This window comes from Castor canadensis, chromosome 9 (genome assembly GCF_047511655.1).
Source record: "Castor canadensis chromosome 9, mCasCan1.hap1v2, whole genome shotgun sequence".
NCBI lineage: Eukaryota > Metazoa > Chordata > Mammalia > Rodentia > Castoridae > Castor > Castor canadensis.
In genome coordinates, this window is record NC_133394.1 from 141,169,290 (window position 1) to 141,181,558 (window position 12,269).

Sequence of the window (12,269 nt, forward strand, 5' to 3'; positions counted from 1 at the left end):
TTGATTTATAATTTGGTCAAAGCCTCTCTCTAATTGGAAATGTCTATCTGGACACATCTATGGATTCTCTGGACTTCTTTATTGTGTCTATCACTGACGATGATAAAAAATTCTTATGGTTTGGCATCAGCTTCTTTGTAAAAAAATCTACATTTAAACAAACCAACCAAAAACTGAGATGTCACTGAGTGACAATAGGAACCAAGAAATTACAAAGAGAAGTCCTTCTGTATCATTCCCAGCTGTCTTATGTCTAAACCCTGATGGCTCTCACCTTCACACTGGAGCCACAGGTTAGGATGTTCTTGGAGATAATCGCGGACCAGGTGGAATAGACGGTCAACGCAAAACCAGCCACAGTGTGGGGACTCAAATTTCAGAGTTCTACATAATGACTTCAAACTTAGCAGCAGTATCAGAAGTATGCTTAAAAAACATATAAAATATAGTAGTATATAGGATGATATACGTAGCATATATAAATCAGGTTTGTATATATTACATTTAAGAAGTAAAAATCTGTATATGATACATATTTGATATATATATATAATATAAAGTATAAGCCATATTACATAACATGTGATATTTTATATATGTATTACAATCATCATTTTTCTCCTTAGGTCACTTTCAGTAGTACAATAACTATTAAAAGGTATTGCTATTTTCAGTCATATCACTGATTTTATTTAAAAAACAAAGCACAATGGAACTTGAAAGTGGCTAAAATCTATATTCTTTATTTATTTGTTGTTGTTGTTCGACAAAAACCAACATTAGTTAATCACTGGCTATGTGCAAGACGGCCTTATAAGAATGTACATGCATTTTCTCCCACAGGCCTAACCTCATCCCTAGGAGGTAACATTACAGTCCGTATGTTGTAAATGAGAAAACAGAGTTACCAATAGGTTAAGTGACTGCTAGTGTCCATGCAGCTGATAAAGAAAAGAGCCAGGATTTAAAAATAGACAATCTAGCTTCAGTGTCTACACTCCTATTTCCTCTCCAAATGCTTGTTTTGGTGTATATACATGATAGGCACTATGCCAGATGCTTTGGTTTCCATACACCCAATTCATTTTTTTTTAATCCCCCACCATTTATATTGGAGACAAATCAAGTAACTTACTACCGAAATATATCACTTGCTTTACTCCTCTATCACCCTAGAAATTCAAAGCTTGAATATGGACTGATCTTTGCAAAGGGGAGACTGGTTGCAGAAAGTAATCTAATGTATTCTAAGTGCCTTGAACTCCCAAAGTAACTTTTTGGTTAAGGGTGCAAAACAGATAACAAGGCATGCAACCTTTTGAAGTCCAACCAGATGAAGGAACAATCAATGGCCCAGCTGCAAAACTCAGACCTAGAAAACTTCTCTGCCAATTCCCAGTCATCTTCCCAGGGAGCCATATTGTTCTCATCAGCATGCTCCATAAATTTTGCAGTAGGATGCAAGCTGCTGGCTTGAAGCTGACACTGATTGAAAAACCTCACCCCAGGCCAACTGCTCTAAGGACAGAATTTGGGGTTCAGAAGGAAACACCAGGGCTTGTTGTTTAGCAGATTTGTAAGTGTTTAGAGATCACACAAGAGATGAGAACACCGAGATAAGGCTAATTCCCCAAGGGGAAGTATTGTAGGGCTGTGATTCCTTTCTTTTTTTTTTTTTAACTAGTTCAAGAAAAACTAAAATTCAGTATTAAACAAGTTGGTTTTGGTAGTTACAACAGCATGTTAAGGATTTGCTCTGCCAGAACATTTTTTTTTTTTTTTTACCTCCCAGTGAACTTTCTTCTGTCTACCTTCAAGCAATAGAGGGTGACCTAGGCTATAGAAACTTGGTTTCTCTCATTAGAGAGTAGCCAAGGGCTCTTTAAACTAATAAAGCAGTAGAAAAAAATCACAGATAAAACAAGATAGGATATTCAGGTACACATGACAAGAGAGTGCCTTCAAGGGTTTATGTTAATAATTATAGTCTGAGGAGTTAGGAATCAGACTTCTGAAAAGAAAGGCACTTTATGATGTATTTATGGTCTTTTCAAAATGTTCTACATAATAATACCAATTTTGAACTTTTCCATCCCTTCTCCCATAAACCTAGCAGTTTTCCCCAGGAAATTATTCAAAAAGCAAGAAAGCAAACACTTTCTCACCACAGAACAGAGTCATTTTTACAACAGGAAGAAAATGAAATAAAACATGAACTATAATACACTGAGATTGCCATTAGTTGGTTAGAAATCCTGGAGGGCACATGTTTGGATCTATAAGACAATTTTCCTTGATCTATGACAAAAACAAAAAAAAAAAACTATAATTTTTTTCCCTCTAGTTTCTCTCTGTATTCTATTCCTTAAAATTCCATGTCTTTTTTTTAAATCTCTCTCTCTAGTTTTGTGTTTGTTTGTTACTGTTTCTGCTTTTGTTGTTATCCTGTTCCCAGATACCTATCAATGGATTATCAGTTATTTTACTGTCCTCTTGGCCTTTCTCTGTGGGTTCCACATTCACTGATTCAAACTATTATAGATCAAAAATGTTTTTTTTAAATGCTTCTGTAGTGAACAAATAAAAACCTTTTTCCCTTGTCACTATACCCTAAACAATGTAGAATAATAACTATTTAGGTAGCATCTATGTTGTATTAGGTATTGTAAGTAATCCAGAGATGATTAAAATATACAGGAGGATATTGCACAGGTTATATGCAAATATATATTTTATATAAAGGGCTTGATTGAGCAGCTGCAGATTTTGAAGTCCTTAGATGTCCTGGAACCAGTCCTTCCTGGATACTGAAGAACACTATACTTCACTTTTGTTTTCATTTATTCATGCCATAATGGTCTAACAGATATCTGGGGTCAAGTGTAAAAATGAATAAAACTGGGTTCCAGCGCCTTGTACCTGCTAAGCAAGCACTCTACCACTTGTGCTATGCCTCTAGCCCAATTACCGCACCATTAGTTCTCTGTTTTGATTACATCACACCAGTAGAAAAATAGACATATGAATCTGTAGTTCCACATTGAGCAGTCTTATAGTATACCATCTGAAAACATATTCCATGGAGTCAAATGCTCCTGGCTTTGAACACTATTCATTTCACTTAAAAAGGATAATGACCTTCATGAACTTTTCTGAGCCTGACTTCTCCATAAGTAAGATGAAGATATTAATGCTCACCTCATAAGGTTCAAAACAGGAACAAAAAATATATATGGTATGTATATGTTAATACTTCAGGATCCAATAGAAGGAAAACATAAATATGGTATATGGTAAATTGTTTAATACCACATATTCAAATACTATGGCAAATAATATATTAGCTATATGAAGTATTGTGATGGTACAGAAGAAAAGAGGGCTAACTCAGCTAAGGCTACCCAGGAGAGGTGGAATTTGGGGTGGAATCTAATGAATAAGCCACTCAAAGATATGAGATAGGTAACAGGAAGTTGTAAAGGTAAAATACACACACAACACATAGACTTGTACAGGAATGACAAGTGGTTATTTGTGTTTGGAGTGTGCTTTCATACTGGGTGACTAAAGAAAGTTAAAAATGAAAAATGTGTTTGGAGAAAATTATGAAAGTACTTTTATGCACACTAAGAAATTTTAATTCCTGAAAATGAGAAATAATTAGAGATCTTTCAGAAGAGCAATGAAATCCCAGAATTGAACTTTCAAAATGAAATGTGGAACTCCAATGTTGTAGATAACAGCAAACAGAGGCTAGGAGCCAGAAAAGAATACATCAATTATCTATAAATAATATTTAAATTATTTATAATTTAAATAACACTTAAATTATGCATAATTTATCAATTATATTTATATTATTCTAAGATATTATAAAAGAATACACAAATTTTTTGATTGGCTAGAGAGAAAGAATTGTGAATGTTGATAAGTCACAGGCATTTCTGAAACATTAGCCTGGCAGAGTGAGTGATGTTACACCTTTGGAATTCCTGATGAGTTGATGCAATGCTGAGTTCGGTGAATTGGGTTGTTATTCCCCAGTTCTTTAAGGCTACACTTTTGCCAAGTGCCTTAATAGTGCCTCCCACTTGATGACCCTACACTGATGTTGGGCTTATCCAGGTGACTTGCTTTGGTCAATAGGAGGTCAGAGGGTTAGTATACCTATTGTAGAATGAGCCTCTAATAGATATCCCTATTTCTGCACAGATTCATATATTCCAGGGGTTCACCATGAGAAGAACATGCTCATGGTGAATCCTTTTTGTACAAGTGGAATGAGAAAGCATTTGTCATATACATAAACCAAATCCTCCCGCTAGAGAGAAGCCCAGCCATGTCCAGCTAAATCCACACAAATTATAGCCTAGAGCAAGCTTCCTGAGCTAACCTACAGACCTGTGAGCAAGGAAAATTATTTTCTCAGTTTTATGCTCTTGAAAAATATTGTGCAGCATTATAGTGGCAATAATCCCACTAATATAATGAGACAGAAAAAACGACATTTGAATATCTGGTTCTAATTTGTTCCCAAGGCTCAGCTACCTCCCTATGCTTGGATTCTCTTAACTGCTTCGGTATTATTCTGATTAATCTTTTTTCTCCTTCCTATTTTTTTCACAAGCTGAATAGACTGTTTTCTATTATTTGTCACCCATTGAATTCTAATGCACTTACAATGATGCTGAGATACTTTTAATCTTAATTATCTTTCCAGATATAGTGGTAGAATAAGGAGGCCACATGTTAGAGCAGGAATTATTGTGTATAAGAAAGGACCATTTCATTAAAGATTTAGTGAATGAATGAGTGAATAAATTAATGATGGGGCATATTCCATAGTTACAGGAGATATATTTCTTACTCCACCTAAGCATCTTGAAACCATGTTTCATTGATGAGTAACAAAGGGACTAAATTAAAGAGCAGGGGTAATATAAATATTTAAGATGTAGTTAAACAAAGAATAGATTGAGAAGCGATATAAATAAAAAGAGAACAGAAAATAATGTGGTTATAGTAAAAGGAGATAAGAATTTTATGAAAGAGGAAGTGGTAAGCAATATAAAATACCAAAGTGATATCAGACAGGTTAGAAAACAATTAACAGAATCAGGTTACAAGTGAATATCCCCTCCACATGTATACCTAATAATTGATCACCTTGGATGTTTGTGCAAAAGAATATGTGAGAGTCTTTGCAGGGCACAAATATTGAGAAAAACAAAAAACATTCCAGTGAATGCTTTCCTGAAGAATATTCACTGTGATTCTTCAAGTGAGAAAAACATCAAATAAATATGCCATATATTATGTTCTCCTTTTTGAAAAATTTCAAATTATGTCTAAGTGTCAACAGTCTTCTGCAATTGAGAACTCTATTTAGAGTGTGTTTAAGCTAGTTTTCAATATATTTGACCATAGATTACTTAATGTGCAACACTCTAATCCGTAGTCAATCAAATTATTGTACTATAGAATCATTGAAGCCATTCAAGTGTGAAGTTCTCTTTATCCAGGACTTGGATGGGTCCTTGCACAAGGATATTTTTTTTTCAGTGTTGGGGATGAACTTAGTGCCTAGAACATCCTAGGCAAGCATTTTACCACTGAGCAACACCCAGCAACCTTACTCTTTTTTCCTATTGTTTTCTTGTTTTACATGTTCCTTCTGTAGAATCTTTTCTTTGCTTCACCTACTTCTCATATGAAGTAGATATTGACTCCAAAAATCTGTACCTGTTTTTCAGATGTTTGTCTGAGATCCATACTTTTACATTTGACTACATTCTGGATTTTTGTAGTTGGTTAATGTATTACAACATAGAAGTATTTATCTTATTTCCTCTTTTTCTTTCCCATTAAAATGGATTACACCAACAAACATTTGAGTCATACTTGAATCTTTCCTATGTTTTCTCCACATTCAACCATCAGATAATCTTAAAATTCTGTTAATTTAGCCTGCCAATGAGAATCTTCATCTCTCTTGGCATAGATTAATCCAAAAGGCTTGCAATGGTTTGAGTTTTGTATGATGGAAAAGTGATCCAGTTGATGAGGAATAGGAGTAGAAAAGCTGGAGGAGACAGAGAAAAAAAAAAAGTCAGCCACAGGTGTGTCATGTGCTGGCTGTGAGTTTGAGCAGTGGGGCTCAGTGTATTGGAATAGTTCTATAGAATGTATAGGATGTACCTTGGAATTGTCTATTTAAAGGATGGGAAATGTATCACCATCCTGTCTTCCTTCATCATCTGTTGACAGAGTTGTCCACAGGAGCATAAAATTCTGAACTACTGGGCCAATCCAAAAATTCACCCTGAGGCAGAAGAGCTTAATTAAGTGAGGCCCTTGAGGTTGTTTGCTGCCAGTCTACAGCAAGTGCCCATCCAAGCTGTAGCTAAAACTGGTGCAATGGGCAAAAGAAGCAGAGTTGACTAAAAAGCATTTTTAACTGCTCTTGTCTCTAAGCTTGCTCCTCTTAAACCATGCTTTGCATAGTCCCCAGATAATGATTCTTACATTTTCATCCATTAATGCAATACATATTCCCTAAGTGCATTCTGTTTGCCAGACATTGTTTTATGTATTGGTAAATTAGAGCAATTTTTAGTGTCAGGACATTTATATTTTAGAAGCAGGCATTTAAAAAACAAGCAAGTAAGCAGGAAGATACAGTATAAAAGAGTAATAAATCTTATGCAGAGACCTCAAATGAGTATGTGAAAAAAGAAGGCTGAATAGATACTTTAAGTTAGTTACTTAAGTCCTCTTTTGGCCCCCAGCGGCCAAAGAGAATTTGGATAAAAAGGCCTTGCTGAGTTTCCCTACTGAATCTATTATCATTAGGTAATACCATTTTGTCCAATCATACTTCAACACTGTAGTCTGTGCTTCATCAAACCTAAGCTTAAAAATGGACAGTTTACTCTGAGTCTTTGGGTTCTTATTCTGAAGCCTCCTGAAACACATAGAACTTTGACTAAATAATTTTGTTATGTTTTTTTAAAAAAGAAACTTATTGGAGAAGATGAAGAAACAAATGACTTAGTTTAGGTTACAAAATGAGTATGGAGAGGAATGGAAGGATTCAGTACACATTTAGGAGGCAGAATCTGTAGATCTGCTGATAAGTTAAATAGGAAGCACTGAAGAAAGGAGAAAAAACAGGAAATGTTCCTGAGTGTTTATCTTGAACATACTTGTTGGTTAAGTCAATTAAGAAATGAATGACAGATCGATGAAGCATAACTGAGAGAAATACAGAAATAGTGGAATATCACACATGTAGCTAAACATCTATCCATTCTTGAATACAATATAATACAATTTTACTTTATCATTTTGGGTCTGCCCTCGAAAGCTAGTAATGCCATGTTAATAAGAAATCAGAAAATTGAGCTGGAGGTATGACTTAAATGGTAGAGCACCTGCCTAGCAAGCAAGAAACCCTGAGGTCAACCCCAGTATTAAACCCAACTTTTTTTAAAATCAGAAAACTTATACCACTCCTTAATAGTTAAATTAAATCTACATTTACATAAATCTCATTACTAAAACAGGTAACTAACTGAAGAAAATATTTTACCTTTGTTTGCATTTCTTATTTGGATTCCATGTTTCCCTTCAAAAGTGGTAATAAGTTACCAAAATGATGTAAGTACTATAAGAGGAAAAAGTACACTCTGAAACAGATGAGCAAATCAGTGAAGATGTGAGGATTATTTTGGAAAAGAAGGAAGAGAGGAAGGGAGAAAAGAAAGAAGAGAGAGACAGAAAGAAAGAGCAAGATAGAGACACAGAGAAAGCAAGAAAGAACTAGTAAGCTAAAACTTCACAAGCCCAAAAGCTTGTCAAAAGGTAAAGAAAAACATGGAAATAGAAGTTTTAAGCCTAAAAAAAAATCTGATTAAGGACTACATTGTCTGGAGGATAAAAACAAATAAGAAGTACTTAAGTATTTCTGCAACAAACTTATTCCCTCTGATTAAGAAAATGGCACGTCCAAGTGGGTTCCTGTAGAATTAATGAATGAGTGAGTAAATAACCAAAAAACAAACCTTTTACTGGTTCTGCAGAATCATAAATAATAAAGACACATAGCCAGTTATTCATTGCATCTCTAGTTCCTTAAAAGTGATGGACAAATAGGCTCCAAGTAACTATTAAACTTAACACATCTTGTTTAGTGAGATTCAAATTCTATACCCCAAATAAAGAAAGTAAGCATAAAAGGAGTTAGTTCTATCTCCATAAACATCTTTTGGTTTTAGTCTATGACAATCTCATAGTTTGTTGGAACAGCTCAAATTGAATACAAATAAAACTTGATTTTATTACTATCATACAAAGCAAATGATAGTTGGAATATGAATTGCATGAATTCACTTGAAATTTTCTAATGTGAGATGCATTTTCAAAGAACATTAAAATCACCAGAACAAAACTGATTAAACCAACTAAGCTAGTCGTGGTGGGGTACATATCTGCAGTTTCAGCTTCACAGGAGACTAAGGCAGGAGGACCCTTTGAGTCCAGGGGCTGGAGACCAGACTAGGCAGCACAGTGAGATCCTGTATCCTGAAAAAAAAAGAAAAGCCACTGTTACCTGCATATGATACCCCATACCTTATGTGGGTAGTTTTTCAGCAGTCTTAGAACAGTTCTCACAGAGCCAGTTCTGCTTTTTCATTTCAAATGTGAGCACTTTTCTTTCCTTGAGGTGAAAGCCTTAAGTGTTCTCAGCTGCTGCATTATTGTAGGCACCATGCTGAGTAGTTCATAGTGATCATCTCAACTGATTAAACAATTGATCAATAAGTGCTTTATCTTTCTAAATATTTCAGACAAAGCTTTGTTGTCCAAGGCATTTCTCAGACACATAGTACTATAGTAGGTATTCTGCATTAGTTTATGGATTAATTGATTAATTCAATTTTACCTAGCAGAAATTGAGTACCTCCTCTATGCCTGTCATTATACCAGGGACTAATAAGTCAAAGATTAATCAAACGGGACACCTACGCTGAAGACATTGAAGTCTACTGGAAGAGTCAAGTGTGTGGGAAATAGGTACAAATAAATCAGGCGTATGGACAATAATGTATAGTTACCCCCTATAGATAAAAGGAAATAGGACAAAGCAATAAACTCTCCTTGTACTTCATCTTAAAGGAATGTGGAACATTTGCAGAAAGAAGAGTTAGCCTGGCAACAAATGACATTGGGATAAAGAAAATATAAATGTTTCATGAGATAGGAAAAGGCAGAAAAAGTGGCAAAGGTGGCATTCACAGGGACTGAAATGAAAGTATGTTGGAGGTGGGGGGGCATGACACTGAAATAGTAAAATGAATTGAGATTATGACTCATTTTGAATATTAAACTACATAATTTTAATTTAATAACGGAAGCAAGAAACATCTGAAACACTGAGTTTTGGTTAGCTTTGATTTTAGTGAGGTAAACTTTAGAAGCCAAAGGTCATTTTGTGCTAAGCAGAGTTCATATACTGTTATATTTGATGTTCCTAACAAACTTGTGACAAGGATATTATGATAACTTCTTTTTGTAATAGTGAAGAGAATGAATCTCACAGAGGTTAGGTAGCTTGCCTTATTCATAAAAGACAAGTTCTAATTCCAAGTCTGAAAAGCTATTAACCTCTACAATACCAGTCCCTTTCCATGTTTCTAAGCTGGCGTATATTGTCAAATGGACATTAATAACCAATGAGAAAGGCACATTTAGGCTGTGGGTGCCATATTTCTCATACAGCAGAGTATTATGGATTGTAACTTGAACTAAAAACTCTAGGTCATTACAGACTGACATTTTACCAATAGTGTAAATTAATTTGAAAAAGAAACAAGAAAAACTAGTGGTTTTAAAATCATCTGATCCATAACTAAAACTCATAATTAATTTTATTTAATTAAAGCTTATATTTGTATCCTTACTCCTTAGAAGAAACTCCACAAAACATTTTGCAAATAAAATCATATCCTATCCAATATAGAGATGTGACATGCAAGGAATTATGAAGAAGAGAGTATGAAGGAAAGGATTAGAGAAAAAAATTTCTTAGTTCTGAAGAGTGGTTTATTCTAGAGTCAGTCATTTAAGATTTTTTATTATTCACTGCATCACCTAAAAAATGGATGCAACTTTATTCATCCTGGAAACTCCTACATGTGTATGGAATCATGTATGTGAAACAGCTTTGTGCACTGTTAATTTCCCTAGAAACATTTACTTTCATCATCATGATAAACTTTTTATTAAAATCCCCTGTTAACTACTAAAAAAGAGATTCTGCACAACTTCAACTTGATGTTGAAATTAAACTGCCTTATTTGAAAAAGATCAGAGATGGTCTTCAAAATGCCTACACAGTACCACACATGTCTATACATAGCATCAACATATGAAGATTGAGTACTTATTTGAGGCCATGCCAAGACTCTATCTGACAAAGCCATCCTTAGACTTCACAAGGCATCAACAGTTCCTGTGAGGGTATAACAAAAGCTCTTTTGTAGCTCAGGAAAGCAGAATTAAAAATGGAAACAGCTAGAGACCATCTTTTATGTGCTAAGGACAAAAGTTTGGTAATACAGGAGTGAAGAAAATTCAAAGTCAGTGACCATAATCTACTTGGGATCTATATTTACAAATACAGTACACTTAATAACAAACAGTGCACCTGTTTATTTGAGAAAAATCAACCTTTGATAAAGCTGAGAATTGTAGGTGAACACAATTGTAATGTTTTTAACTAAGGGAACTAAGAAATGGAAAAAACTCATTATCATATTCTCAAAATAGTCATTTTGTTTATAAGGGAATAGGCCCAGGTAGAGAAAAATATATTCCAAAATAAATACTTAAGGAAAATAAAAATATATTGAAAAGATAAACACATGGACAGAAAAGGTTAGGAAACAAAACACTAAAATGGAAGTAATGGTAAAAGGAAAACAAGATAAAGTGTTTTAGATGGTAACAGGAAGAGAGAATTGGAAGTCAGGATGTTTGAACTCCAGTGGGATGGCCACTAACAAATGTCCAGCCTTGGGTAAGCTCATTCTATCACCATTGGAAGAGATAACATCTAAGGCTATAATGGTTTTATGATTCTAAACAAGCCTAGAAGAAAATCCTACTTGCCCATAAAAATCAACTTAGAGTAGACTATTATTGACTGATGGGACATCAAAGATGCTGAGAAGGCTTTCTTCCCTCAAAACTTATACCCATCACTCAGGATGTTCCAAATACTTTGCAGGGAATGTATTGGTTTCCTGGAGCACCTATAACAAAATATCACATACTAGTTAGTTTAAGAACATAAAGTTAGTTATTTTATCAAAGTTTCTGGAGATTACAGGTCCAGGATCAAGGTATCAGCAATATGATTTCTCTTGAGGTTTCTCATCTTCCCTTACAGTCTCTTCAGCTGCCCTTGCACTTGTATGTGCACTTGCTTCTTCCATGCATCACTGTGCCTCCTGCTCACCTCTTCTGTAAGGATACCAGCAGATTGAATTAGCTACCCCCTCCAATAGCCTTATTTTAACTTCATTATATCTCACAATCTTACAAGGCTGTATTTCCAAATATAGCACATTCTGAGAAACTAGTGTTTGAGCTTCAATATGTGACTTTTTCAGGGACATGATTCAGTCCATAATCAAGAACAAAGATTTTCTCTGTCTGTAGTAAGAAAGCACCTTTCTCTTAGGTACACGGTAGCTAGGTCCAGAGTACCAGGTACACATGTACGCACGAAGAGGGATAGCACATTCTGAATTTCGCATCAGGTAATAGAGTGTGTGATGCTGGAGAAATTCAGGAAGAAAGGACTGAAAACGTGGAAAGTAAGGTTGCCTTCTATATTCTTCAGATGCAGCTAATAAAGGATAGAGCATCAGATAATAGAGGGTGTGATGCTGGAGAAATTCAGGAAGAAAGACTGAAAACGTAGAAAGTAGTTGCCTTCTATATTCTTCAGATGCAGCTAATAAAGAAAAAACTAAGTCATGTGAACTCTGTCTCCAAAAAAGGTCAACTTGGCTGTCTCAAAGACAGGTATTGTGTCTAATTTTAAGAATTGAAAAAGGAAAGAATTAAGTCTCAAAAGACGAAAAAAAAAAAAAAGGTGAAGGGAAGGAACAGAAACAAAATGAAAGCAAAACAAGTATTTTGAGTTGAAAACACATATACACAAGAAACAAAGTAGCTCTCCAGTTGTTTTATTCTGCTTG

The 12,269-nt window shown here is 34.8% G+C and overlaps 1 long non-coding RNA gene across 3 annotated transcripts in view; it reads right to left on the reverse strand.

The window, feature by feature from the left end:
• LOC141411006 (uncharacterized) overlaps window positions 1-12,269 on the reverse strand; it is a 56,382-nt gene that overhangs the window by 19,849 nt on the left and 24,264 nt on the right. For 2 of the 3 annotated variants that reach the window (XR_012435862.1, XR_012435861.1), the window contains one exon: window positions 275-8,583. This is a non-coding gene — a long non-coding RNA (uncharacterized lncRNA). The remainder of the gene's footprint in view (window positions 1-274; window positions 8,584-12,269) is intronic. The other variant, XR_012435863.1, reaches the window with a different exon arrangement.